The sequence below is a fragment of the Scyliorhinus torazame genome, chromosome 8 (assembly GCF_047496885.1).
Source record: "Scyliorhinus torazame isolate Kashiwa2021f chromosome 8, sScyTor2.1, whole genome shotgun sequence".
NCBI lineage: Eukaryota > Metazoa > Chordata > Chondrichthyes > Carcharhiniformes > Scyliorhinidae > Scyliorhinus > Scyliorhinus torazame.
In genome coordinates this window covers 28,879,817-28,907,622 of record NC_092714.1, presented here as the reverse complement: position 1 = coordinate 28,907,622, position 27,806 = coordinate 28,879,817, and the positions used below count along the sequence as shown (strand labels likewise).

The following is a 27,806-nucleotide window of genomic DNA, read 5'->3' as shown; positions in this document are numbered from 1 at the left end:
ATTACCTAAAATTATTAAGTGTAGATTACATATTAATGGGAATACGTGTGGGAAGTGACAAAGCAGGAAAAAGACCAGGATAGTTTGACGATAGATCATTATCTATACTGTGCACAGTGGTTAGCACTGTTGCTTCACACCACCAGGAACCCGGGTTCGATTCCCAGCTTGGGTCACTGGCTTACATTAATGTAAAGGCTTATATCAACACTGCAATGAAGTTACTGTGAAAAGTCCCTAGTCGCCACACTCCGGCGCCTGTTCGGGTACACCAAGGGAGAATTCAGAATGTCCAATTCACCTAACAAACACGTCTTTCGGGACTTGTGGGAGGAAACCGGAGCACCCGGAGGAAACCCAACCCGACACAATGAGGAAGTGCAGGCTCCACACAGACAGTGGTCCAAGCCGGAATCGAACCCGGGTCCCGAGCGCTGTGAAGCGACAGTGCTACCGTGTCACCCTCTGGAGATGGAGGACGTCCGGCAGAGGGCTACACCTAATTCATGAATTTAGCGAGCTGAAGAATATAGGAATGCGAACAGCTCATTCTGACCCTCGAGCCTGTATCACCAATCCCCATGAGATCATGGCTGATGTTTACTTCAACCCCACTTATCTGCCTTTGCTCCATACCCGTTCTGACCCTTCACAAAAATTTGGGCCCAGAACATTACTTTTCAGGGAAGAGTAGGAAGAGGAGAAACTCGATGGCAACATCAAAGATCTTCCAGGAATAGAGAAGCTCTCCTATCAGGCACAAGATTTGAGGACCAGAGGATGCTGCTTAAAGTTAAGGTTGGTTGAAGAAAAACAACAGGAAATTTACACAACTTTTTTTTTTACGAACTGGGTAATACAATCGTGCAACGGATTATCAGCAGGGATGGTCAAGGAGGGTTTTGAAGACAGACTCAATGAATTCCAATTAGGAAAGAGGGTACTAGTTTTAGAATTACGGTAAGGAAACTGATGGGAGCTTTGTAAGGATAGGCTCAATTGAGAAATAGTTTTCTCTTAGTCAGAACATTATGGTGTAAATTAACATACTTCGAAATCGTTAAGCGAGCTTCATAAATTCCACAAACATATCAGAAACTTGTTAGAGCTGCTAGTACATTTATGGATTTTTTGATCACTTGAAGATGCTTTCGGATATCTACCTAAAACATTAACCTTAATTGGCGTGAATTATGTGTAACCTTCAAAGAATGCAGAGAATACCAAGTGGGTGAACTGATTAGTTACAGCAAATGGTGCCAGGGAATTAGCCAATCATCTACTTAACGTGGTGAATCAGTGTGAAACAGCAGTCAACAAGGTTAGATTGGGCAGCCAAAAGCAGATAAATTTATGTCTGAACTGGGCACAGTAGCCCAGTCAGGCCATGCTATGATGGGATGGGTCTTTGGGGTCCTGTTTCAAATTATATATTCCTACATTAACATAGAATCAGACTGCACAGGAACGATGTCATTCCACCCATTATGCTGTCTCTTTGAAAGATCTTTCCAAGTAGTCCTATGTTCTTTACCATTAGCCCTGCTAATTTGCCCAAGTTATGTTCATTTTGTGATGTTGTAACCCCAACATGATGTGGGTGCTCATAGAACAAAGAATTGCATTTATATAGCGCCTTTAACATAGCGCAATGACTCATGTTGCTTCACAAGCATGTTGTCATCAAGTCTTGACTTTAACCCTGAGCTCTCTTTATTAAGCTCAAAATGTTAGGTTAAAGAGGTAGGCTTTAAAGAGTGTCATTAAAAAAAGAGGAAAGGGAGGAAGAGTGAGGGATGGATTGCCAAAGCTTTGAGGCTTTGGTAGCTGAAGGTATTGCCCCAATAGCGAACTGATTCAATTTGAGATGCTCAAGATGCCAGAAGTGGAGGAGCGCAGGGATCTTGATGGGTTGAAAGTTTGGAGGAGTTTATAGAAAGGAACGAGGTCATGGGGGTATTTGAAAACCAGGATGAGAATTTTAACATCAAGGTATGGCTTAACCGAGAGGCTGCATAGGTCAGTGAGCACAGGGGTGATGTGGGAACAGCGCTCAGGGCGTGTTAGCCTTGGGCAGCAGAGTGTTGGGCGTCCTCAATTTACAGAGAGTAGAATGTGAGAGGCCAGCCAGGAGTGTGTCGGAATAGTCAAGTTTGGAGGTAACAAAGGAATGGATGAGGGTTTCCCAGAAAGTGACGTGTGCCTGGGGTGAAGTTGGGCAGTGTTGCTGAGGTGAAAATAAGTGGTCTTAGTGATGGCACAGACACATAGATGGAAGCTTATCTCAGATTCAAAAGTAATCCCTAGGTTGTGAACAGTCTGGTTTAGCATCGGACAGTGGCCAGGGAGTGGGGTGAAGTTAATGACAAGGGAACAGAGTTTGTGGACGGAAGCCAAGACAATGGTTTTGGTATTCCCAACATTTAGTTGAATTAAATTTCTTTGTATCAAGTACTGGATGTTGGACAATCAGCCTGGCAGCTTAGAGAAAGTAGAGGAATCAATAGAGGTGGTGATGAAAAAGATCTGGGTGTTGTCAGCGTACATGTGGCAACTGTTGCTGGCTTTTAATAATAGCACTGAGGGACACCCCGTCATGTAAAAGTCAGGGGTAAGCCCACCTCCACTTGGCTAACTTGCCCCACAGCCATTAAAAGACCAACGGTCCATTAATTAGCTAGAGGCGGGACATCTGCCCCTCACCAAGAGGAAGGCCCACCTCCGAGACCTGCCAGTCAGTCAGGGGGTTGGCAACTCTCATGTCCCTGGAGCACCACCAGCAGCGGGTGGCCAGTAATGTGACTGCAGAGCGGCTGAGAGGAAGGCATTCAGCATTGGAGCTTGGATGCAAATTGAGTCAAGGCTCTTACTGGGCCATGCTGGTGTAGGCCCTAGTGAGAGGGCACAGATGGTGGGTGATATGGTTGGATAGGGCTGGGGGTTGGATTTCATGCAGGGAGGGTTCACATCTCCTCGTCAGGTTGTGGTAGATTGGCCAGGCACATCGGCTTTGCGAAATGTTAATAATGTTTTACATTGTGCGTGTGGACCACTAATGGTGAAAGTACTTTTTAGCATCCATCAACAGTTAGAAGATTCAAAATTCAGCCGTGTAATAAAAGCCGGCAGCTGGAAATTCACACCTGGGAAAGATCCTGCTTTATAAGCAGGAAATTCAATTGGGGGAAATGCTGGTGTGGTAATGAATTAGTAATCCAGAGGCCCGTCTAATGCTCTGGGGATATGGATTCAAATGGCTGGTGGAATTTAAATTTAATGAACAAATCTGTAATATACAGCTAGCCTCTGATCATTTTCATGGTCACCGTTCCTTTGATTGTTGTAAAAACCCATCTGGTTCATTACCCTTTTAAGGGAGGAAGCCTGCCATCGTTACCTGGTCTGGTCTACATGTGACTCCAGACACACAGCAATGTGGTTGGCTCTTAACCGCCTTTAATTCAAGGACAATGGGGATGGACATTGCCAGCGATGGCAAGATTTCATGAGAGAATAAAGGAAGAAAATGGTAAGGTTCCAACACTGTATGGGGAAATTGATACGTTTGCCTTTCAAAAATAATTTAGGATTAAGTTAATAGTCACACAGAGGAATGTGAGTTAACAATCACAGAGAACACATCATGGGTGCACATCCTGTAACATGGCTTCCCCCATTGAAGCAAATATCCTCAAAAATCCTAGCGATATTAGGCAGCAATATTTTTGATACTTTGGTCCTTTGGCTGTGCCATCTCCCATGATGTGTTCGCGGTCAGCTTTGCTTCCCATTGGGAAATGCAGCATGTGGACATGGCCCTATTGAAAGAACTTTTTTTAATTCATTCACGGGATGTGGGCATAGCTGGCTGGACCAGCATTTATTGCCCATCCCTACTTGCCCTTCAGAAGGCGGTGGTGCCTTTTTGAACTGCTGCTAGTCCTTGAGGTGTAAGTACACCCACTGTGCTGTTAGGGAGGGAGTTCCAGGATGTTGCCCCAACGACAGTGAAGGAACGGTGATATATTTCCAAGTCTGGGTGGTGAGTGACTTGGAGGGGAGCCTCCAGGTGGTGGGGTTCCCAGGTATCTGCTGCTCTTGTCTTTCTAGATGGTCGTGGCCCTGGGTTTGGAAGGTGCTATCTAAGGAACCTTGGTGAGTTACTGCAGTGCATCTTGTAGATGATACACATGGCTGCCACTGTTCGTCATGTTTGTGGAAGGTGGAGCAATCCAGCGGGCTGCTTTGACTTGGATGGTGTTGAGCTTCTTGAGTGTTATTGGAGCTGCACTCAACCGGGCAAGTGGGGAGTATTCCATTATACTCCTGACTTGTGCCTTGTAGATGGTGGACAGGCTTTGGGGGGCCAGGAGGTGAGTTACTCGCTATAGGATTCCTAGCCTTTTACTTGCCCTGGCAACCACGGTATTAATGTGGCTAGTCCAGTTCTGTTTCTGATCAATGGTAGCCCCCTGATGTTGATTGTGGGGGATTCAGCGATGGTAATGCCATTGAATGATTGAATATCAAGGGGCACTAGTTAGATCCTCTCTTGTAGCAGATGGTCATTGCCTGGCACTTCTGTAGTGCGAATGTAACTTGCCACTTTTCAGCCCAAGCCTGGATATAGTCCAGGTCTTGCTGCATTTGCACATGGACTGCTTCAGTATCTGAGGAGTCCAAATGGTGCTGAACATTGTGCAGTCATCGGTGAACATCCCCACCTGACCTTATGATGGAAGGGAGGTCACTGATGAAGCAGTTGAAGATGGTTGGGCCTAGGACACTACTACCCAGAGGAACACCTGCAGTGATGTCCTGGAACTGAGATGATTGACCTCCAACCACCACAACCATTTTCCTTTGTGCCGGGTATGACTCCAACCAATGTGGAATTTTCCCCTGATTCCCATTGACTCCAGTTTAGCTCGGGCTCCTTGATGCCATACACGGTCAAATGCTGCCTTGATGTCAAGCGCAGTCACTCTCACCTCACCTCTGGCATTCAGCTCTATTGTCCATGTTTGAACGAAGGCTGTAATGAGGTCAGGAGTTGTGACCCTGGCTGAACCCAAACTGTGCGTCCGTGAGCAGGCCATTGCTGAGCAAGTGCCGCTTGATAGGACTGTTGATGACTCCTTCCATCACTTTCCTGATGATGGAGAGTAGAGTGATAGGGTGGTAATTGGCTGGGTTGGATTTGTCCTGTTTCTTGTGTACAGGACACACCTGGGCAATTTTCCACATTCACGGATAGATGCCAATGTTGTAGCTGTACTGGAACAACTTGGCTAGGAGTGTGGTAAGTTCTGGAGCACATGTCTTCAGTTCTATTGCTGGGATATTGTCAGGTCCCATAGCCTTTGCAGTATCAGCCATTTCTTGATATCGCGTGGAGTGAATCGAATTGGCTGAAGACTGACATCTGTGATGCTGGGGACCTCCGGAGGAGACCGAGATGGATCATCCACTTGGCACTTCTGGCTGAAGATTGTTGCGAATGCCTCCGCCTTGTCTTTTGCATCATTGAGGATGGGGATATTTGTGGAGCCTCCTCCTCCAGTGAGTTGTTTAATTGTTCATCACCATTCACGGCTGGATGCGTTAGATCTGATGCGTTCATTGTGGAATCACTTAGCTTTGTCCATTACTTGCTGCTCATGCTGTTTGACACACAAGTAGTCCGGTGTTGTAGCTCCACCAGGTTGACACCTCATTTTTCAGTGTGCCTGATGTTGCTCCTGACATGCTCTCCTGCACTCCTCATTGAACCAGGGTTGATCCTCTGGCTTGGTGGTAATGGTAGAGTTGGGGATATGCTGGGCCATGAGGTTGCAGATTGTGGTTGAGTACAATCACAGTGCTGGGCTGAGAGGTGGCAAATGGAGTTTAATGTAGAGAAGTGTGAGGTGATGCACTTTGGAAGGAATAACAGGAATGTGGAATATTTGGCTAATGGAAAAGTTCTTGAAAGTGTGGATGAGCAGAGGGATCTAGGTGTCCATGTACATAGATCCCTGAAAGTTGCCACCCAGGTTGATAGGGTGGTGAAGAAGGCCTATGGAGTGTTGGCCTTTATTGGTAGAGGGATTGAGTTCCGGAGTCAGGAGGTCATGTTGCAGCTGTACAGAACTCTGGTACGGCTGCATTTGGAGTATTGCGTACAGTTCTGGTCACCGCATTATAGGAAGGACGTGGAGGCTTTGGAACGGGTGCAGAGGAGATTTACAAGGATGTTGCCTGGTATGGAGGGAAAATCTTATGAGGAAAGGCTGATGGACTTGAGGTTGTTTTCGTTAGAGAGAAGAAGGTTAAGAGGAGACTTAATAGAGGCATACAAAATGATCAGAGGGTTAGATAGGGTGGACAGTGAGAGCCTTCTCCCGCGGATGGAAATGGCTAGCACGAGGGGACATGGCCTTAAACTGAGGGGTAATAGATATAGGACAGAGGTCAGAGGTAGGTTCTTTACGCAAAGAGTAGTGAGGCCGTGGAATGCCCTACCTGCTACAGTAGTGAACTCGCCAACATTGAGGGCATTTAAAAGTTTATTGGATAAACATATGGATGATAATGGTATATTGTAGGTTAGATGGCTTTTGTTTCGGTGCAACATCGTGGGCCGAAGGGCCTGTACTGCGCTGTATTGTTCTATGTTCTATGTTCTATAATTCTGCTGCTGCTGATGGCCCACAGCGCCTCGTGGAGGCCCAGTCTTGAGTTGCTAGATCAGTTCAAAATCTATCCCATTTAGCACGGTGGTGGTGCCACACAACACAATGGAGGGTATCCTCAATGTGAAGATGTGACTTTGTCTACACAGGGACTGTGCGGTGGTCACTTCTATCAATACTATCATGGACAGATGCATCTGCAGCAGGCAGATTGGTGAGGATGAAGCTAAGTATGTTTTTCCCTCTTGTTGATTCCCTCACCACCTGCTGCAGTCCCAGTCTAGCAGCTATGTCCTTTAGGACCCGGCCAGCTCAGCCTGTGGTGATACTACTGAGCCATTCTTGGTGATGGACATTGAAGTCCCCCAATCAGATCATATTCTGCATGCTTGCCACCCTCAGTGCTTCCTCCACATGGTGTTCAACATGGAGGAGCACTGATTCATCAGCTGATGGTGGCCTTAGTGGTAATCAGCAGGAGGTTTCCTTGCTCATGTTTAACCTGAAGCCATGAGACGTCAAGTGTATTTATATTGTGTACTCTACGTCTTCCTGATGTGCCAACCTGCCTTACAGCGAATTCTACACACAGCAAGATCCCACAAACATCAATGAGGTAAGTGACCCAGGGAATCTGGTTGAGGTACTTGTTGAGGGGTAGATGTTGACAAAAGACACCCAGTAGAACTTTCCTGCTCTTCTTCAAATAGATCCACAGGCCCAGTTGAAAAGGCTGACTCACTTTAACATCTTATCTAAATGGCAGGACCTCCAACCGTGAAGTACTCCCTCCGTACCTAAGTCTCAGCCTTGCTTGTATGTTCAAGTATCGGACTCCATGACCTTCTGACTCACAGGCAAGAGTGTCACCACTGAGCCAGTGTTGAGATCTCGACCACAGTGCAGCATCCTCTAAAATTCCACTGGGATTTTGCAGCAGTATTTTTTGGTGTTGCTTTAGTCCCTGGCTTCACTTTAGAAAATGGCTTTCTTTGACCACCCTGCCCTCACTTTGAAATAAAATACTCACACCAGCATGAAATCATACCAGGAGCATGTATCTTCCTTGGACAATGTAAGCTAAGCACCCACGTTGCAGTCAAACAAATCTAATTTTAGCTTTGCACTTTGTACCAAAGCAAACACTGCCCTTAAAAGTGATTGACATACAAGTAGCTTTGTGTTGCTATCCCATCAGATAATCAATACCTCTTGTGTGAGATTGCCATTAGCTGGCAATCTAACTGATGCCCTAAGCTCTCTGAACAGCTTACACCCTGCTGTAGCACTGCCCACATGTATGAAAACCATCCAGGGAGACAATACTAATTTTACTCATCAATCAGTCACTGTGGGAGCGTGGAGCCCCACGAAATCGCAATACCATTTCAGCTCGGGTTACTGAATTATCCTTCATATCCCCTGTGCAATAATATATGATGTGGAGATGCCGGCGTTGGACTGGGGTGAGCACAGTACGAAGTCTTACAACACCAGGTTAAAGTCCAACAGGTTTGTTTCGATGTCACTAGCTTTCGGAGCGCTGCTCCTTCCTCAGGAAGGAGCAGCGCTCCGAAAGCTAGTGACATTGAAACAAACCTGTTGGACTTTAACCTGGTGTTGTAAGACTTCGTACAATAATATATGAGAATTTGGAATTTGCAGAATAGTCTCGCCTGTGTTTGGTAATAATGCTCTTTTACATTTGTATACAACCTTGGATAGACCACACTTGGAGTACTGTGCACAGTACTAGACTCCATAAAAACGACATAGGGACACTGCAAAGATGATTTACTATAATGATACCAGAACTGGTATCAGTTATACTGTTATGGGGTGGGGTTTACTGGCTGTGCGCGCCGGAGGGAAATTCTGGTCCCCTGCCGGCGTACGGGTTTCCCGGCATCGAGGGGTGCAGTCAACGGGAAATCTGGTTGACAGTGGCAGAAAACACGCTGAAAAACACGCAGCGGGGTGCCCGGTAAATCCAGGCTACCAAGATTGTTGGGGAGGGTTTGCGATGGGTGGGGTGGGTGCCGGGGTGGAGATGGAAGTGGGGGGGGGGGGAGGGGGGCGGCGGCGGTAGTGAGAATCCTTGTAGAGAGAAACCTTTAGCTGTAGCCCCAGCAGCCAGGTGGGCCTGTAGTCCAGCTTGTAGTCAGTCCACCTTGCTGCTGGATGCACACCTCCACCTCCAGGCTGTTAAACTGCCCCCTTTGCTGTTTGTATTAACTCTTAATGAGCCTAAACCCTGCCAACCCTAACTCTCCTTCACCAAAATAGCCAGCACCAGGAACAGCTTCAGAAAACCAGCATACTGGCCAGCGCACATACCCTCAAGCCCCGTCCCTCTCTGTTCCTGCCCACAGCTGGGCCTGAAAGTTTAGCCTGCCTTTTCCACTTGCAGGCGTGACCAGACTAAGGAGCCATCAATATAAGATAAAAGTAAGGTTGTCATAATCCCAGGTGACCATAGGCTGCTTTCCAGTTTAAGGTCTCTGCCTCTACCACCAACCTGGGCAGTGAATTCCAGACTCCCACTACTTCTGCATAATAAAGTTATTCCTCATGTCCCCGAAACACCTTCTGCCACTTATCTTGAATCTCTAGGCAGCACGGTAGCACACGTGGCTAGCACTGTGGCTTCACAGCGCCAGGGTCCTAGGTTCGATTCCCCGCTGGGTCACTGTCTGTGTGGAGTCTGCATGTTCTCCCTGTGGGTGCGTGGGTTTCCTCAGGGTGCTCCGGTTTCCTCCCACAGTCCAAAGATGTGCAGGTTAGGTGGATTGGACATGCTAAATTGCCCTTAGTATCCAAAAAGGTTAGATGGGGTTATTGGGTTGCTGGGATAGGGTGGAAGTGAGGGCTTAAATGGGTCTGTGCAGACTCGATGGGCTGAATGGCCTCCTTCTGCTCTGTATGTTCTATGTCCCCTGGTTTTAGAATTCTCCACCAAGGGAAACTATTTTATCCTGTCCACTCTATCTGTTCCCCTCATAATTTTGTACACCTCAATTAAGTCACCCCTCAGCCTTCCTTGTTCCAAGGAAAATAACCCCAACCTATCCAATCGTGTCTTAATTGGCTCTTTGGAGGAGCAATTCGCCTAGAGCCACTCCCCGGGCGCGATTCTCCGATCGTGGGACCGAGTGTCCATGCCATTGTGAACGCCGTTGCGTTTCATGATGGCGTGAAACGGGCGCGGGCAGTAGTGATTCTGGCCCCCACAGGCGGCCAGCATGGCGCTGGAGCGGTTCAGCCTCACTTCACTGGGGGCGGCGCCAACCCACGTATGTGCAGTGGCGACGTGACAACCTGCGCATGCGCTGTGGCTTTACGGAACGCGCGGCCCCGACGCAACATGGGTTCTGGGGCCGCACGTGCAACAAAGTAGGCCCGGTGGGGAGAGGCCGGCTCGCCGATCGGCGGGCCCACATCGCGGGCCAGAAATCGGAGCCCCCCCCCCCGGGGACAGAGCCCCCTCCCCTCACCACAGGCCGCCCCCCGACCCTTCGCGCAGAGTTCCCACCGGCAGCGACCAGGTGTGGACGGCGCCAGCAGCACTGGGAAAATCAGGCCCCCCGCCTTCTCCCCCTGCACATCCTCCATGTTCAGATAATAATCCAATTCCCTCTTGAATGTCTCAATTGAACCTTCATCCACCACACTCTAAGGCAGTGCTTTCCCCATCTGAGCCACCCACCATTGCTTCTTTTGCCAATAACCTTAAATCTGTGTCCTCTGGTTCTCGATCCTTCCACCAGTAGGAACAGTTTCTCCCTGATTACTCTCTCCAGACCCCTCATGATCCTGACTACCTGCTCTCAATCTTCCCTTCTCCAAGGAGAACGGTCCCAATTTCTCCAATCTTTATACGTAGCTGAAGAGGGAGAGCAGCGAAGTTTCACCAGATTGAGTCCTGGGATGGCAGGATTGTTGAATGAGGAGAGATTGGGTCAACTGGGCCCGTATTCACTGGAGTTTAGAAGAATGAGAGGGGATCACATTGAAACTGGAACACACATTTCGAGATGGACACCTGCGTCAGAAAACTTTCTCAAAACCTCCTCCAGCTTTACTAGGTTTTCTTTTTCTGTGGTTCCTGTGATTAGTACATTGTCTAAGTATGCTGCCACCTTAGGTAGTCCTTGTAAAATTTTCTCCATCACGCAATGAGAAATGGCACATGCTGATCAGACTTTGAAGGGCAGGTGTGTATATTCATATATACCCTTATAGGTGTTACTCATGATGTACTTACTGGATGACCTGTCCAGTTCTAACTGGGGGTAGGCATTGCTCATATCTAGTTTGGTGAAGGTTTGACCCTCTGCCACTTTGACATATTGACGTCCTGTGCATGTCATGGGGTACCGATCTAAACATGAGGCTTTATTAACCGTTACTTTATTGTTCCCACACAGGCGGACCAACGTGTCCGCATGAGGACGTGGACTACTGGTGCAGTCCACTCTGCGATCTGCACTGTGGTATTACCCTGAGGCTCTCTAACCGCGCGTGTTCGGTCTCTACTTTGGTAAGTAAAGCGTATGGGGCTGGCTGTGCCCTGAAATATTTCGGTAGGGCATCGGGGTCCACAGAAATCTTTGCCCTTGTCCTCATTGGGAGAGATATTTTAAGATCCCCAGCTGGGCGGGCCTCCGCCGGCTCGACACGGCAACCCGTATTCTACACAGCCCACGGGGAGATCAATCAGCGACCCCCCGCGCCCACCATGGACCTCATCGGGGTATCAAAGAAACGTGTACAATTCTGACAGGGCTCGACAGAATATGAACAGGGATGTTGTTTCCCGGCTGGGAGGTCCAGAACAAGGGGTCATAGTCTCAAGATACCATAGAATCATAGAATTTGCAGTGCAGCAGGAGGCCATTCGGCCCATCGAGTCTGCACAGGCCCTTGGAAATAGCACCCCACTTAAGCCCATACCTGTAACCCAGTAACCCCACCTAACGTTTTTGGACACGAAGGGCAATGTAGCATGGCCAATCCACCTAACCTGCACATCTTTGGACTGTGGGAGGAAACCAGAGCACCTGGAGGAAACCCACGCAGACACGAGGAGAACGTGCAGACTCCGCACAGACAGTGACCCGAGGCCGGAATTGAACCTGGGACCCTGGAGCAGTGAAGCAACTGTGCTAACCACTATGGTACCGTGCTGCCCTATTGGGTAGGCCATTTAGGTCTGAGATAATGCAAAACGTCTTCACTCAGAGAGTGGTGAACCTGGCTGTGGAGGCCAAGCCATTGAATGTATATATATATATATATATGCATTTTTTATAATTTTGAAAAATATATTTTATTCCAAACAGAATCAATAGCATACACAAACAACAACTAAAATATAAACATGTTCCAACAAGATTGTCAATTTCCCATTTTTTCTCCCATAAACTACCCCAACACCCCTTCCCCCCACCAGCTGGCAACAAATAGATCCTTAAATACACACAGAAAGATCCTCCATTTTACATAAACCCATCTTCCGAGTCCCTGACAGTAATTCTGATCTTCTCCAGTTTTAAAATTTCATACAAATCCCCCAGCCACGTCGAGACCCCCAGCGGCACTGCCAACCTCCAACTCAGTCAGATTCGCTGCCCGTTAATCAGAGAGGCGAACGGCATGAGATCGGGCACCCTCTCCTGCAGCAGCTCCGGCAGGTCCCAAACACCAAAAATCACCACCAACGTCTTGCCGACGTTCTCACCCCCACTATTTCTGACAGAATCTCGAAAACTACTGTTCAGAAACCCCTCAACTGCGTGCACACCCAAAACATATGTGCATGATTCGCCGGCCACCTTCCACATCTCTCACATACATCCTCCAGCTCCTGGAAAAACCCACTCATACAGGCCCGAGTCATATAGGCCCAATGCACCACCTTAAACTGTATAACACTCATCCTAGCATAAGAAGAGGTTGAGTTTATCCAGGACCCCGCCCAAGTTCAATCCCCAATTATCCCTTCCATCCCACCTTAACCCCTCCACTGGCACCTTCTCCATTTCCAGAATCCACCCATAAATGTCGCCACCCCACACCCCCCTTCCCCCAACCAGCTGATCCGGAGTGAACAACTTATCCAACAGCATATCCTTTGACAGCTGAGGGAAAGAGGGCAGCTCCTTTCAGGCAAAATCCCAGGCCTGAAAATATCTAAATTCACTTCCCCTTGGCAACTCAAATTTCCCTTGCAATTCCTCTAGCCTCACAACCCTCCCCTCTACGAATAAGTCCCAAACCCTCTCTATCTCGCTCTATCCCTTCCCCATAACAGTACATCGCATCCATTTCTCCTGGAATAAACCTATGGTTCCCACCTATTGGAGCCAGTGCCAACATACTCCCCATACCAAGGTGCCGCCTCACCTGGTTCAATATTTTGAGAGATGCCACAACCACAGGACTACTAATGTGCCTACCCAGGGAAAACTGGAGTTGGGCCACCACCAGGGCCCACACATGAGGCCTCCTCCACCTGCACCTATTCTGACCCCTCCTCCCCCCAGCAGCGTCTCACCTTCTCCATGTTTGCCAGCCACTAATAGTACAACAGGTTTGGGAGTGCCAACAGCCCCGCCCTCTGCCGTCTCTGCAAAAAGGCCCTCTGAATCCTAGGTGTCTTGCGCACCTAAACAAATTCCAATTTCAATTTGTCCACCCTCTGGTAAAACACAATTGGAAGGTATATTGGAAGGGACTGAATAATAAACAAAAACCTCGTCACAATGTTCATCTTCACGGTCTGTGCCCTCCCCGCCAGGGACAATGGCAGGGCATCCCACCTCTTCAAATTCCCTGAGACCCCCCTCTACCAGACTGGCCATTTTCAATTCTGCATTGCGGTCCAGTCATGGGCTATTTGTGTACCTAGATACCTTATCTGGCCACCTTGAATGACAGAATCATACTCCTCTCCTGAGTATTCACCAGAAAACTTCACTTTTCACCACATTGAGTTGAAACCCTGAAAATGCACCGAACGTCCCTCGTAGATCCATTATTTTCCCCATGCACTTCAGCAGGTTTGAAATGTATAGCAATAAATCATCAGCATACAGTGACACCGTATGCTCCCTATATCCTCTTATAATGCCCTTCCGCTCTCTTGAAGTCTACAGCGCAATGGCCAAGGGCTCAGTAGCCAATGGCAAACAGCAACAAGGACAGTGGGCATCCCTGCCTTGTCCCTCTATGCAGCCTAAAGTACCCCAAATTCGTTACATTTGTCCTTCTATTCCCCGTGGGGGATGCAGACAGCAATCTCACCCATGAAACAAATGTCAGTCCAAACGCAAACCTCCTGAGAATCGCAAATAGGCACCTCCATTCTACCCGGCCAAAGGCCTTCTCCGCATCCATTGATATGATAACCTCCAGTGCTCTACCCATTGACGGGGTCATTACCATATTCAGCATCCTCCTGATGTTGCTTGACAACTGACGCCCTTTAACAAAATCCCTGGGACCAGCTCCAGCACACACCCTTCCAACTGCCTCGCTAACACTAGTACCTTCACATTTGTGTTCAACAGGGAGATGGGCCTGTATGATCTACACTTTGTCGGGTCTTTATCCTTCTTTGGGATCAAAAAAATAGAAGCGTGCGCAAATGTGGCTGACAACTCCACTCTTGCCAAAGAATCATTATAGTAGCCAGGGGCTGTTTAGCACAGGGCTAAATCGCTGGCTTTGAAAGCAGACCAAGGCAGGCCAGCAGAACGGTTCAATTCCCGTAACAGCCTCCCCGAACAGGCGCCGGAATGTGGCGACTAGGGGCTTTTCACAGTAACTTCATTTGAAGCCTACTTGTGACAATAAGTGGTTTTCATTCATTCAGATGGGGCGCCAACTCTGCCGAAAACGTTGTCAAATTCTACCAGAAAGACATCTGGCCCCGGTTACTTCCCCGATGTTTTTCCCGGTGTCGTCACCAATCCTCCTCTAGCCTGCCTCACTTGTACAATCTCACGAGCAGCTGCCGGCCACCTCAATGAATGGGCAGGCAGCTGCTGAGCCTTCTCCCCATACTCATAATGAACCCCCTTCACATGGCAAAGCTCACCTACCACCTTCCCTGTCATCACTAGGTCAAACTGACACTGCAGTTCCTTTCAGCCAGCAACTCCCTCATTGGGGCCACTGAGTATCACCTATCCACCTCAACAATAGCATCCCACAACCTCTGCCTCTCCTCCCTCTCAACTATGTCCCAGTGGGCCTTATAAGATATAACCTCCCCCCGGACCACCACCTTCAATGTCTCCCAGAATGGGGAGGAAGAAACCTCTATATACGGGAGTATACTCGATGGACATGGGAGAAGAAGGAATACTCCCTCTCTGCCCGATGCCTAAACCTCCACGAGTCCACCCCCCCCACCCCCCATCTGATCCATAAACACCCCCAGCTCTTTGCCATCCCCGACCTGGCCATTGACTTGGGGCTGGAACTATCTATCCTATTGTCAAACCCACAATTAAAATCGCCACGCTGTTTCTGTTTACTAGCATTCACTGCTAGCATGGTGGCTCCCACCTGGAGATCAACACAAAGATCCCTACCCAAACCACCCAAACTATCCTTCTTCCACTCGGCTTCCACTGCCTTACTCTTCCAAAATGGCCTGCTGCAACCCAAAATTCTGTACCATCCCCTCATCAACCCAAACTAATGCAAAACCAACATGTGCAAAAGACAAACATTTACAAATATTGCATATACATATCACTCCATAAAACCATTACAAAAACAACATGGGCAAGACAAACAACATATCAGTTACAAAACTAGTATATACATAAAACGTTGTAAATCAGAAGAATTCACATTATCCCTCCCCCAATCCCTGCCCATTGATGAAGTTCTCCGCCTCCCTCGGTGTCATAAAGTTCCCTGCCCTTGAAAGTCACCCAAAGTTTGGCCGAGTGCATCACCCCAAACTGAATCTTGCTCCAAAAGAGCGCCGCCTTGGCCTTATTGAACCCTGCCCGTCATTTGGTCAACCCGGCCCCAATGTCTTGGTAAAGCTGGTCTAATTCCACTCCCAACTACAGTCTCGAATTGCCTTTGCCCACCTCAGAATCTTCTCCTTCTCCTGGAACTTGCGCATACGCAAAATCACCGCCTGCGGTGGCTCCCCAGCTCACAGCTTTTGTCGTAGTGACCGATGGACATGAACTACCTCCGGGGCCTTCTCGAAGACACCCGCCTCGACCAACTATCTTGAATACCTTTGAAAGGTAGCCCATGGCACTTGTTCCCGCCACACCCTCTAACAGGCCTACAATTCGCAAATTCTGCCGCCTGGACCGATTCTCCTTCGCCTTCGCCCTCAGCACCTTGCAGGCCTCCCCCAGCATCGCCATCTCTGCCTCCAATAACACATGCCGGTCACTTTGGTCTGACACCGCCCTTTCCACCTCTCGGATCGTCGTACCTTGTGACTCCAGGAGCTTCTTCATCTGGTACAAAGTCTCGCAAAGAAGGGCTACTGCCCCCTCAATCACCCTGGACCAGTTCCCCTGCATCTCCTTTCACTGTTTCCGAAACCACCCCCCCTTAATAAAGTCCATAAACCTCGCCACAGGCAGTGTGACAGGCGACTACGGCCATTTTCTCCATTGGTGCTGCACCACGCGTGTCCTCCAACTCCTGATCTAGGCCTCTTACCGACTTTTGCCGGGTGTGATATCGCGCCGACATTCCACTCTGGGGGCGAAACCAACACCCTCCATTCACTTCGCACTTTTTGCATAAAAATCACCCATTAGCTGGGTAGAAAGGGCTAAAACCAACTCCTCCAAGCGGGAGCCAGCTTGTGTGCGACCAATCAGCTCATGGCCGCCACCGGAAGACGCCACTGAATATATTTCAGAAGGAGATAAATTTATTTCTGGACGTTAAAGGCATCAAGGGTATGGGGAGAGCATGGGAGTAGGGATTTGAGATAAAGGATCATGTTGAATGGCGGAACAGGCTCGAAGGGCCAAATGACCGACTCCCGCTCCTATTTTCTACGTTTCCTCATCCCAGGAACGATTCTCGTGAATTCTTTCTGCACTCTCTCATGCCTTCACACCCTTCCTAAAGTGTGGTGATCGGAACTGGACACAATATTCCTGTTTAGGGTAAAGTTTAAATGGCAAAATTAGAATAAACTCTGGTATTATCTTCATGATATCCTTAACCCTTTAAGGAAGTTGGCAAGAGGAGAATGCGGTGAATTTAATGATTATTCTTCCCCTATCCCTGCAAAGCAACAAATTGTCACCTCCCAGTTTCAGCCCCACTTCCATTGTCTTGCAATATGTTTGTTTATTTTGAATTTCTCTTTCTTCTTACAAGTTCCCTTTTAACTTTGATTTTGCTTTTCCTGCTGCCCTGCAACAGAATATTAAAAATAAATGCATTCATAGCCATCGGACTAACGATATCAGAATTAACTCTACATGCATCTTTCTGTAATAATAATAAGCTTTGTCACAGGTAGGGTTACATTAACACTGCAATGAAGTTACTGTGAAAATCCCCTGGTCGCCACACTCCGGCACCTGTTCGGGTACACTGAGGGAGAATTCAGAATGTCCAGATTACCTAACAAGCACGTCTTTCGGGACTTGTGAGAGGAAACCGGAACACCCGGAGAAAACCCACGCAGCCACGGGGAGAACGTCCTCACAGACAGTAATCCAAGGGGGAATCGAACCTGGGACCCTGGAGCTGTGAAGCTATTGTGCTAACCATTGTGCTACCCAGAAATGTTCACAATGTCAATGTTCTCGAGAGCCCAAGGCATTTGGAAATTTGTAACATTGGGTGGGATTTAGTGGCGTCACACTGGCGGGAAATTCCAGTCCCACGGCGGCGCACGGATTTCCCGGCCTCAAGAGGTGCTGTCAACAGGAAATCCCGAGGACAACGGCGGGACCGGTAAACACGTGGCGGAGTGGTCAGTAAATCCCACCCATTGTCTGGAAAACTGTTCAGAAAGCTTCTATTTGATCCTGGAGCCTGTGCACGCACACTGGTTGAGTTAATGTGGTTGAGCCGTTGTGTGCCAAGGTCCATTCTCTGGAAACTGGGGAGTTGCGACAGGCAATCAGTCTTTCTGAGATGGAAAGCCACCTTTTCAGGAGTGTCTTTGCACTCTGAAGGCTGCACAGTCACTTCATTTACTTTATTTACAGTGTCACTGCTGAATTCTGGAGTGCTACAAAGAGCGATGTCTTAAGGCAACTGCAGCATCAGCTCTTTTGGTAGCCAGCATAGCCACATTCACAGCTGCCTTTGCACCAGATGTCTTCAGCTACAGCACTTTAAAATGCCACCTAAGACAGTCCCAAAAAGCCAAGAGAATGGTGCGCAGGAACATAAAGGGAAACATTACAAAACCTCAACATCTAATGACAGTAATAAGCTGGTGAACGGGTTAGAACACACTGAGGTCTATATTTATCGCTCATCACTGTCTTGAGCCCAAAGCATTCCCGGTGGTAGGTGAAACCCAGAAGGAATGCACACTTCTTTCATTATTGTTGCCTTCAATTGATCAAAGATACTGAGCCAGACAGCTGGCTGGCCGCCATTTATTGCCAGAGGAGCCTGTCAAAGGGGCAATGTTCAGATGATGCAGTGACACAATGTCTAAGAGCAGCAGTGTCACAGAGCATGGACCGTCTGAACGGTAATTAAATTGCTTGCAGGTGGCCAGCCCACACAATTACAAGCTGAGAGCAGAGAATCACATTTAGCGAGGATAATAGTGACAACATTCTTTTGTTCTCACATTAGTTTGATTTGTAACACTGAGGCTTCCATTACCATCCTCTGCTGACAATAATCACCTCGCGGCTTGTAATTGACCAAAACATCCCTTCTAATAGGGTAATGACTGTAATATCAAGAGACGGAGCAGTCTGTCTTCGGTTGTTACAGATTTTTCCGGAATGATTTCTGCATGATAGGAAAGAAATATTCAATTTTGCACTTCCAGTGAAATGATGAGGTATAAATGAAATCAAATGGTGAACTCCCTCTCTCGCTCAGCTGCTAAGTGAGCCATAGACAAGATCCAAGCTTCGAGTTTCCCAGTGTCTTCTCGATTAGGAACATATGACTAACAGCAGGCCATTTAATCTCTTTACCCGATTGTTTCACTCACCGGGCTCATGGGCGAACTAAAAGGAGGTTGTGTGGCATAGTGGCAGCGTCCCTATGTCCTGACCAGAAGCTCTGAGTTCAAGTCCAAAGTCAGGACTTGTTGGGCCATGGAAGGAGTATTCATAAAACGCTTCAACAGGCTGATAATCAGATCAGGAATCTTTCCACCACTTCCCCTACTATTCCCCAAAAGGAAACAGGTCTGTGTGTGAAAGTACGCTTAAAAAATGAATGATCTGCAACCCACCTTTGCCCCATCTCCCTTAATAACTTTGGTTAATAAAAATCTGTAAATCTCAGATTTAAAGTTCACAATTAATCTCACACTTATTGCCGTTTCTGGAAGAGAGTTCTAAACTTGTGTGTGGAAATGATTCCCAATTTCACTTCTAAAAGGTCTGGCTTTAGTTTTTAAATAGAGGCCTAGTCTCGTCCCCAACCAGCAGAAATAGTTTCTATCTACCCAATCCCGTTGTCCTCAATGTGATGATATGTATAATGTAAGTTTGTACATAACGTTATGCACGACCTCCGACCACTAGGTGGTATTGTAAACCCATCACGTCACCCTGTGATCTGGGAGTGGGGAGTTGGTCGTACTGGGAGATAGAAATATTTGCAGTAGTTCCACGAGAGTTGGTAAGTGTTAGTTGTTTGTTAGTTAATTTATCCTAGTTACCTTACCACGCAGTTGTGTTACAATAAATTATTTTAAATAACATGTTCTGAGGTACATCATTCATTTTGGCCAGTCTACAGAACATGACACTCAATATCTTGAAATCTTCAATCAAATCATCCTTGACCTGTTAACTTGCAAAGAATAGTTTAATCCATGGAGTCCAGGGTAAATTTGTGCCAGGGGTGAATAGTGCCCTAGTGGTAATGTCTGGTAATCCAGAGACCCAGGCTATTCTTATGGGGACATAGGTTCAATTTTCATGCAATGGGGTCATCTTTGCCCATCCCTAATTGTCCTTGAACTGATTGGCTTGCTGGTTAGGTTCAGAGAGCATTTAAGAGTCGACCGCATTGCTGTGGATCTGGAGTCACATGATGACAAATTTCCTTCTCTCAAGGGCATTAGTGAACAGGTTGGGTTTTTACGACAATGGTTTCATGGTCATCTTTAGACTTTTAATTCCAGGCTTTTTTTTAAATTGAATTCCCATTTCACCATGCATGACCTCCACTTACAGATCCAGGATGGGTCTGGAAGATCAGCTGGAAATGTTCAATGTGTTCAATAATTATATCCTTCATTATGGAATCTATTAATTTCTGCACGACGGATGTTTGAGAAACTGGTCACTAATTTCCTGGGTTCCCTCTCTCTCCATTCCTCAGCTGACCTGAGTTGTCATGGAATTCATGATATAATAGTTGGCATCAATGCGTCGGTCCTTTCGGTTTCCCAAGTTCCATCTTCTGGAATTCCCTCTCTAGGTATATTTGTTTTGCTATTCCCTCCCAGAGCTCCAAGATCTCGGAGGGAAGGGCGTCCCGTATCTGAAGGGGTCTTTGGATTGAGGTGCAGCCCCCACTTCCCACGTGAGATGGAGAAACGTTTATTTCTCTGTTTCCCACCCGACTCACACCCACTCCAACCTGCCTAGAAATTTGAGGCTGGGCAGCAAAAGGCCATTAAGAGACCATTAAGTGGCCACTGAAGGACCTTAGTAGATGAACGGGTGAAGTTCCCGCCCGAGAGCCCACCCGCCCAAGCATGAAATTGCGTCTGAGTTTGGGCGGGATCCGGGGGCGGATGGAATCCAGTCCATGGAATGTTTACGCTTCTCCCTGCCTTAGAACCCACTTTAGGGGTGTGTGAAAATTCTGCCCTAGGTTTCACTGTCATTCTGTGGTTCTTGATAAATGTCTGACACATAAGGGAAGCTATTCTGTTCCTGCCTTTTTTATTAAAGTTGGCACACTGTGCACCATGTATGTACATCTTGCGAATGGCGGATGTTTTCCAATCTTCTAAGGTTATCCCCAAATTTATATTTTTAATGACCTCCCTGGAGGTTGTGGGTGTCATGCTCAGAACTTTCTGGATGGGTATATAATGTCTGGTATCGCTGCAACTCTTAACAGGGGCTGGAGTATCGATTTCAAAGAAAGAGGTGGGTAGTGTCAAACTCACCTGCTGCAGCTTCCTCACTCCCGGGCACCAACCCAGGTATTTCTACCCAGAGGCAGTCAGAGAGTCACAGGCTTTAGGCAGCACAGGGTCATTTATGAAGTGGCCAAGTAGGGAATGGGTGAGGGATCATCACTAAGGAGAAAGTCAACAATGGCTTCAGTGTGGTGGGACCTGTGGGAACTGGCATGAAAATTTGTATTTTCAGGGAACCTCACAGCTACACGCAAGTTCACAAATCTCCTAAACCTTTTTTTAATAATCATACAAACATTCACATTGGGAGCAGTCGTCCAAATGACCCTTCAATCTCCACCATTTGATAAGATCATGGTTGATCGGATTTTGGCCTCAACCCTACTTTCCTGTCAAGCATCTATAACCTTAGACTCCGCCATTAATTTAGAATCTTAGATATATTCAACGACCCCATCTCCACTGCTCTCTGGATTCCACAGACTAACGACCCTGCGAGAGAAAAATATCCTCCTCCCTTCAATCTTAAATGGGAGGGAGGCCTCTTTAAAGGTGTCCCCGAGTCCTGGTCTCTCCCACAAGGGGAAACATGCTATCAGCATCCACCATGCCAAGTCCCCTCAGGATCTTATATGTTTGAATAAGATCACCTCTCAGTCCTCTGATCTCCAGTCCATACAGATGTCTAACTTTACTACATAAGATAAACCCCTTCATCCCAGAAATTAGTGGGATCGACTGGGATGTGTACCCTCTAACCCTGTGCCTGTGCGGAGAAAGCCGGACAGGGAAAAAAATAATTGGATGAAAGTGAACTTATTGATGGCGCAAAATCCCAGCGAGTCTTGAATAAAGCTCATTAAAGCAGAACACTTTTGATTTGACTATTACAAAACCCACATGTTTGCAGATGCAAAGTTAAATTTAGCTGACGCGAACTCCGTTTCTACACAGCAAAGGCTAGAGATTAATTTTCAGGGTTGATAAATACTTACTGTAAGCATGGAAATCTATTCCCTTTTGCTGTACAAGTAATGTGCCTCATTGCGCTAGTGCTGAGCAATAAATACCCTGGGCTGTTTAGCACTGGGCTAAATCACTGGCTTTGAAAGCAGACCAAGGCAGGCCAGCAGCACGGTTTGATTCCCGTAACAGCCTCCCCGAACAGGTGCCGGAATGTGGCGACTAGGGGCTTTTCACAGTAACTTCATTTGAAGCCTACTTGTGACAATAAGTGATTTTCATTTCATAAATCCAGAGGTGTTTAATGGGAATAGGTGCCTGGTAGTTTTTATTTAAGGACTCGGATATAGATTTTCATTAGCACTGGAGTAATGTCAATGGCTCAGTGTCACCATGGCAACCTCCAAGCTATCGTCACTTCATACTATGTTGATCAGTTGTCAGCTCTTTGTGAATTCTGGCATGCTGCTGCAGTGTTCCTTCAAATAGTAGATCTTACAGTGCTAACTGTGCATTTTCAATATCTCAGCGGTGCAGATGGAGTGCTGCACTGTCAGAGCTGCCTTTGTTTGAATTACATGATCTCAGAGGCAAAGACCATAAGGTATAGAAGTAGAATTACTCCATCGAGTCTGCTCTGTCATTCAATCATGCTGATATTTCCCACCGCACTTGATTCAAAGAGAAGGGCAAATCTTGCTGGTAACTTCGACAATCTTTAGCCCTTAATCAAAAGTTAAAAACAGATTAATAATAATAAATAGAAACAGAAAATGCTGGAAAGGCCCAGCCGGTCTGGCAGCATCGGTGTAGAGAGAAACAGAGTTAACAGTTTGAGTGTGCTGCTTATTTCCTTGATCGCATCCTGCCACGAGTCATGTGAGAGTACCTTTAAGAAATGGGTATTATCAGTGATGTCAGAGAGTGGGTGGAGCTGGGCTGTCTGCCAGCTTTTTACTTTCGTTTTTGAGCAGGCTGCAGGGTGTGTTTTAGTTTTGTTTTCAGAGCTGGATCGCTGCAGTCACAGCCAGAAGGTGTATGAATCTCCCTCTGTAATCTAAAGACTGTAAATCGATCCTGGTGATTTAAAACTAATAACAGTAGTGACTTTAACCTAATGTGCTTCTGGTTAAAGGTGTTTTAAGTCTTATGGATGTTAAAAGGAAAGCTTTAGGAATTACTTAGTGATGTAGTCTTTGGGGGTTGTATTTGAATTAATGGTTGCTAAGATGTTCCCTGTATGTTTTCAAAAGGTTAACTTGAGTTCATAGAATAAACATTGTTTTGCTTTTAAAAAATAAGTTTCCATTTCTGCTGTACCACACCTGTAGATTGGACCATGTGCTCTCCATACCACAATCTATTAAAAGTTGTGGGTCAGGTGAACTCCATGATACACTTTGGGGTTCTCTAAACTATGGCCCATAACACCCCCCCCCCTGTTTGGCTGGAAAGGCTGCCCTCTTCTTCCTGTCCTTGGGAGAGCTCCCTTCACCACAGTCCATTTGATCCTTCAGCCAGACCTCCAGCTGAGGGTGAGACACCTGGCTGGGGGTGGGGGGGGGGGGGGGGGGGGGGGGGCGGTTGCGGACAGCTTTGCCAGATCTTCCCACGCCATTCCTGAGATTAACGCAGTCTCAAAAATTCATCTCCGGACCAGCCATTCTGACTACTACCAGGATCCTCTTCATTGATACCCTTCCTCAGACAGATTGGCACATCACCACGCTCGCTTGATTGGTCAGAAAGCCTGGAAGTGGGAAGCTAATGCAATCTCAGTAAATAGTTGTGGCAAAGTCCACTCCGATCCCAATGGGGTGTCCTCCCAAATCTAATCCAATCCAATCCACCCACTATAGATGCCGACATTCCAGCAGGGACTATTACTTGAAAAGCCGACCGAATGTCTTCGAGATATGCAAGATAACTTTAATAACCTGTACGGGACATACAGTGGGGGGATGACATGGGGGGCATGGTAGCATCACAACTCCAGGGACCCAGGTTCGATTCCCGGCTTGGGTCACTGTCTGTACGGAATCTGCACGTTCTCCCCGTGTCTGCGTGGGTTTCCTCCGAGTGCTCCGGTTTCCTGCCACAAGTCCTGAACTGATGTGATTGTTAGGTGAATTGGACATTCTGAATTCTCCCTCTGTGTACCTGTTATGGGCCAGGGTTTAGAGAATACCAAAGTGTATCATGGAGTTCACCTGACCCACAACTTTTAATAGATTGTGGTTAAGGGGAACACAACATAGTAGAACATAGAACATAGAACATTACAGCGCAGTACAGGCCCTTCGGCCCTCGATGTTGCGCCGACCTGTGAAACCACTCTAAAGCCCATCTACACTTTTCCCTTATCGTCCATATGTCTATCCAATGACCATTTGAATGCCCTTAGTGTTGGCGAGTCCACTACTGTTGCAGGCAGGGAATTCCACACCCTTACTACTCTCTGATTGAAGAACCTACCTCTGACATCTGTCTTATATCTATCTCCACTCAATTTAAAGCTATGTCCCCTCGTGCTAGACATCACCATCTGAGGAAGAAGGCTCTCACTGTCCACCCTATCCAATCCTCTGATCATCTTGTATGCCTCAATTAAGTCACCTCTTAACCTTCTTCTTTCTAACGAAAACAGCCTCAAGTCCCTCAGCCTTTCCTCATAAGATCTTCCCTCCATACCAGGCAACACAAGGGCCTACTTTACAGGTGTGATGCAACAGAGATCTAAAGTACTTTTAAAACAAAACCATGTTTATTTATGAATCCAGTTAACACTTTATAAACCCACAGTAAACATCTTAACAACTATCAACACCAATAATCCCCACAGATACAATATTCTATAAGTAACCCTTCATAACTTTCCCAACAACATCCATAAGATTTTTTTTACTGAAAGACAGCAGGTTTAAATTCTCTGCAGAAACAGGTATTACTTTGAAATCCTCTAATGATTTGGAGACAGTGTTTAGATTGCAGAGAGAGATCAATATACAGCTGTTTGCTTTGCCTGCAGCTATCCAGCTCTGAAAACGAAACTAAAACACACTGAAGCTGCCTGCTCAAAAACATAAGTGAAAGACAGCTAGCCCAGCTCTCCCCACACTCTGACATCACTGCAGCTATTTGATAAACACCCATTTCTTAAAGGTACATCCACTACAGCTATTTGATAAACACCCAGTTCTTAAAGGCACTCTCACATGACCGTACCCGAACAGGCGTCGGAGTGTGGCAACTAGGGGATTTTCACAGTAACTTAATTGCAGTGTTAATGTAAGCTTACTTGTGACACTAATAAAGATTATTATTGTTTTCCCCATGGACCTTGCAGATTATGAGCTCCCCCATTAGGGGTGAGGTAGTTTACCTGTACTTCTATAAACAGTCGGCCAGTCTGGAGACGACTATCAGGGGAGAGAGTACCTGGTGAGGTTCTACTGGGACTCATGTATATAATTGTTGTAAAATAAATGTTGTTTACTTTTTGCTTACTTGGACTCCCCTTGCCTTATTAAAAGAAGATTCCAGAAATCCTGCCAGTTAAATTCACATTCATATCATATCAGTGGCAAATTGATTGCTCATCATCCCCATTCCATATCATCAATCAACTGGCCTGCAAGGATTCCATTGCATTAACTAAAATGAATCAAAAATATTGGGCCCGGGCATATATTTATTTGCTCTTGGGATGAGTGTCAATGGCAACTCCAGCATTTGATGCCCTTCCCTCATTGCCCTTGGAGAGGTGGTGAGTTGCCTTCCGGAAGCACAGATGTCCACGTGGTGTAGGTACACCCACAATGCTGTTAGAGAGAGAGTTCCAGGATTTTGTCCCAGCGACAGTGAAGGAGCGCCGATATATTCCCAAGTCGAGATGGGGAGTGACTTGGAGGGGAACATGCCGGTGGTGGGCTTGCATGTGCTTGCTGCTCTTGGTAGATGTTGCAGGTTTGGAAGGCGCGGTCGAAGGAATTTTGATGGGTTGCTGCAGTGCATCTTGTAGATAAAATACTCAATCACCATTTTATAGTCTTTATTTTACATGCAGTATGTTGACTCATCTTATTTTGTACAGTTAAATAAGGAAAGCATAGAGCAAGTTGGGAAGCAGAGAAATGGATTAGACTGAAGCTTCTCTGCAGTGATGACTGGGGAGTTAGAAGATGGAAAACCAAGGTACTATAGCACCACCACTGGCAGGTTGGTGAAATTACATAGTCACTTTACACCAGCAGTTTGCATTATTAATGTAGACATACATAGAAATATACCTAGAAAATAGAAGCGGGAGAGTCCATTTGAACTTCCAGCCTGCTCCGCCGTTCATTATGATCATGGCTGATCATCAAATTCAATACCCTGATCCCTTGCTCCCTTTAGCCCCAATAGCAATATCTAATTCCTTATTGAAATCACAAAACATTTTGGCCTCAGCTACTTTCTGTGGTAGCAAATTCCACAGATTCACCACACTCTGGGTGACAAAATTTCTCCTCACCTTAGTTCTAAAAGGTTTTCCCCCTTATCCTCAAACTATGACCCCTACTTCTGGACACCCCACCATCGGCAACATTCTTTCTGAATATGCCCTGTCTAATCCTATTAGAATTGTGGAGGTTTCAACGTGCGATCCCCTCTTACTCTTCTAAACTCCAATGAATATAATCCTAACCGATTCAGTCTCTCCTCATATGACAGTCCCGCCATCCCAGGAATCAGCCTGGTAAACGTCCGCTGCACTTCCTCCATAGCAAGAACATCCTCCCTCAGATAAGGACACAGAAACTGCACACAATACTCCAGGTGTGGCCTCACCAATACCCTATACAATTCCAGTAAAGCATCCCTATTTCTATACTCAAATCATGAAGTTTCCTGCAGTAAAAGATTGGGCAAAGATCATTGAACATGAATGTGTTGGTTCATATAGAAATAGCCACAGAGCGTCATTTCAAAGTTCATCGTCTCGTTGTGCACTCGGCCTCAAGTATCCATTGCGTTATTGCTTTTATTTAGCTGACTGGCTGCATGTAAAGAAAACAAAAAATGACACAGTTTTCCGCATGGGTTGATGGTGCAGGAAATGTGAATAGTTTTTGCCACTGCCTTTCCAAATAGCCACAAGCTGATGAGAGGCAGAGAGAAAGAGAGACTCTCTCAATGTTACAATCCATAGAATCCCGACAATGCAGAGGAAGGCCATTCAGCCCCTCGAGCCTGCACCGACCCTCCAAAAGAGCACTCTGCCTCGGCCATTTCTCCCGCCCTATCCCCATAACTCCCCACGTTGATTGTGGCCAATCCGCCTAACCTGCACATCTTTGGGCTGTGGGGCGAAGCTGGAGCATCCAGAGGAAACCCACATAGACACGGGGAGAGCGTGCTAGCCCCACACAGAGAGTCAGCCGAGGCTGTACCCAAACCCGGGTCGAACCGGAAAGTGTATCTAACTTGGGGAAAGTCTTTTTTTCATACTTTCATGAGAAATGGGAGCCACTGCCTCGGCCAGCATCTGCTGCCTATCCTTAATTGCCCTTGAGAAGGTGGTGGTGAGTCACCTTCTTAAACCGCTGCAGTCCATATGATGTAGTTACACCCACTATGCTGTTAGGGAGGGAGGTCCCGTGACAGTGAAAGAACAGCAATATATTTCCACATCAGGATGGTGAGTGGCTCGGAGGGGAAATTCCAGGTGGTGATATTCCCATGTACCTACTGCCCTGTCCTTCTGGATGGTAGAGATCATGGTTTGAAAGCTTCTGTTGAAGGAACCTTGGTGAGTTGCAGCAGTGTACCTTGTATATTGTATACACCGTTGCCTCTGTGCATTGGTG

The 27,806-nt window shown here is 46.9% G+C and overlaps 1 protein-coding gene across 4 annotated transcripts in view; it reads left to right on the top strand.

Moving 5' to 3' along the window:
* The window catches only part of LOC140427709 (G protein-activated inward rectifier potassium channel 2-like), a 269,799-nt gene that overhangs the window by 113,327 nt on the left and 128,666 nt on the right, over window positions 1–27,806 (top strand). Inside the window, exon 2 of one of the 4 annotated variants that reach the window (XM_072513239.1) lies at window positions 11,102–11,214. The exons of 2 other annotated variants lie outside the window; for them this stretch is intronic. The gene's annotated coding sequence lies outside the window, so the exon portion shown is untranslated. Of the gene's footprint in view, window positions 1–11,101; window positions 11,215–26,103; window positions 26,173–27,806 lie in introns of those variants that run through there. One more of the 4 variants, XM_072513240.1, reaches the window with a different exon arrangement.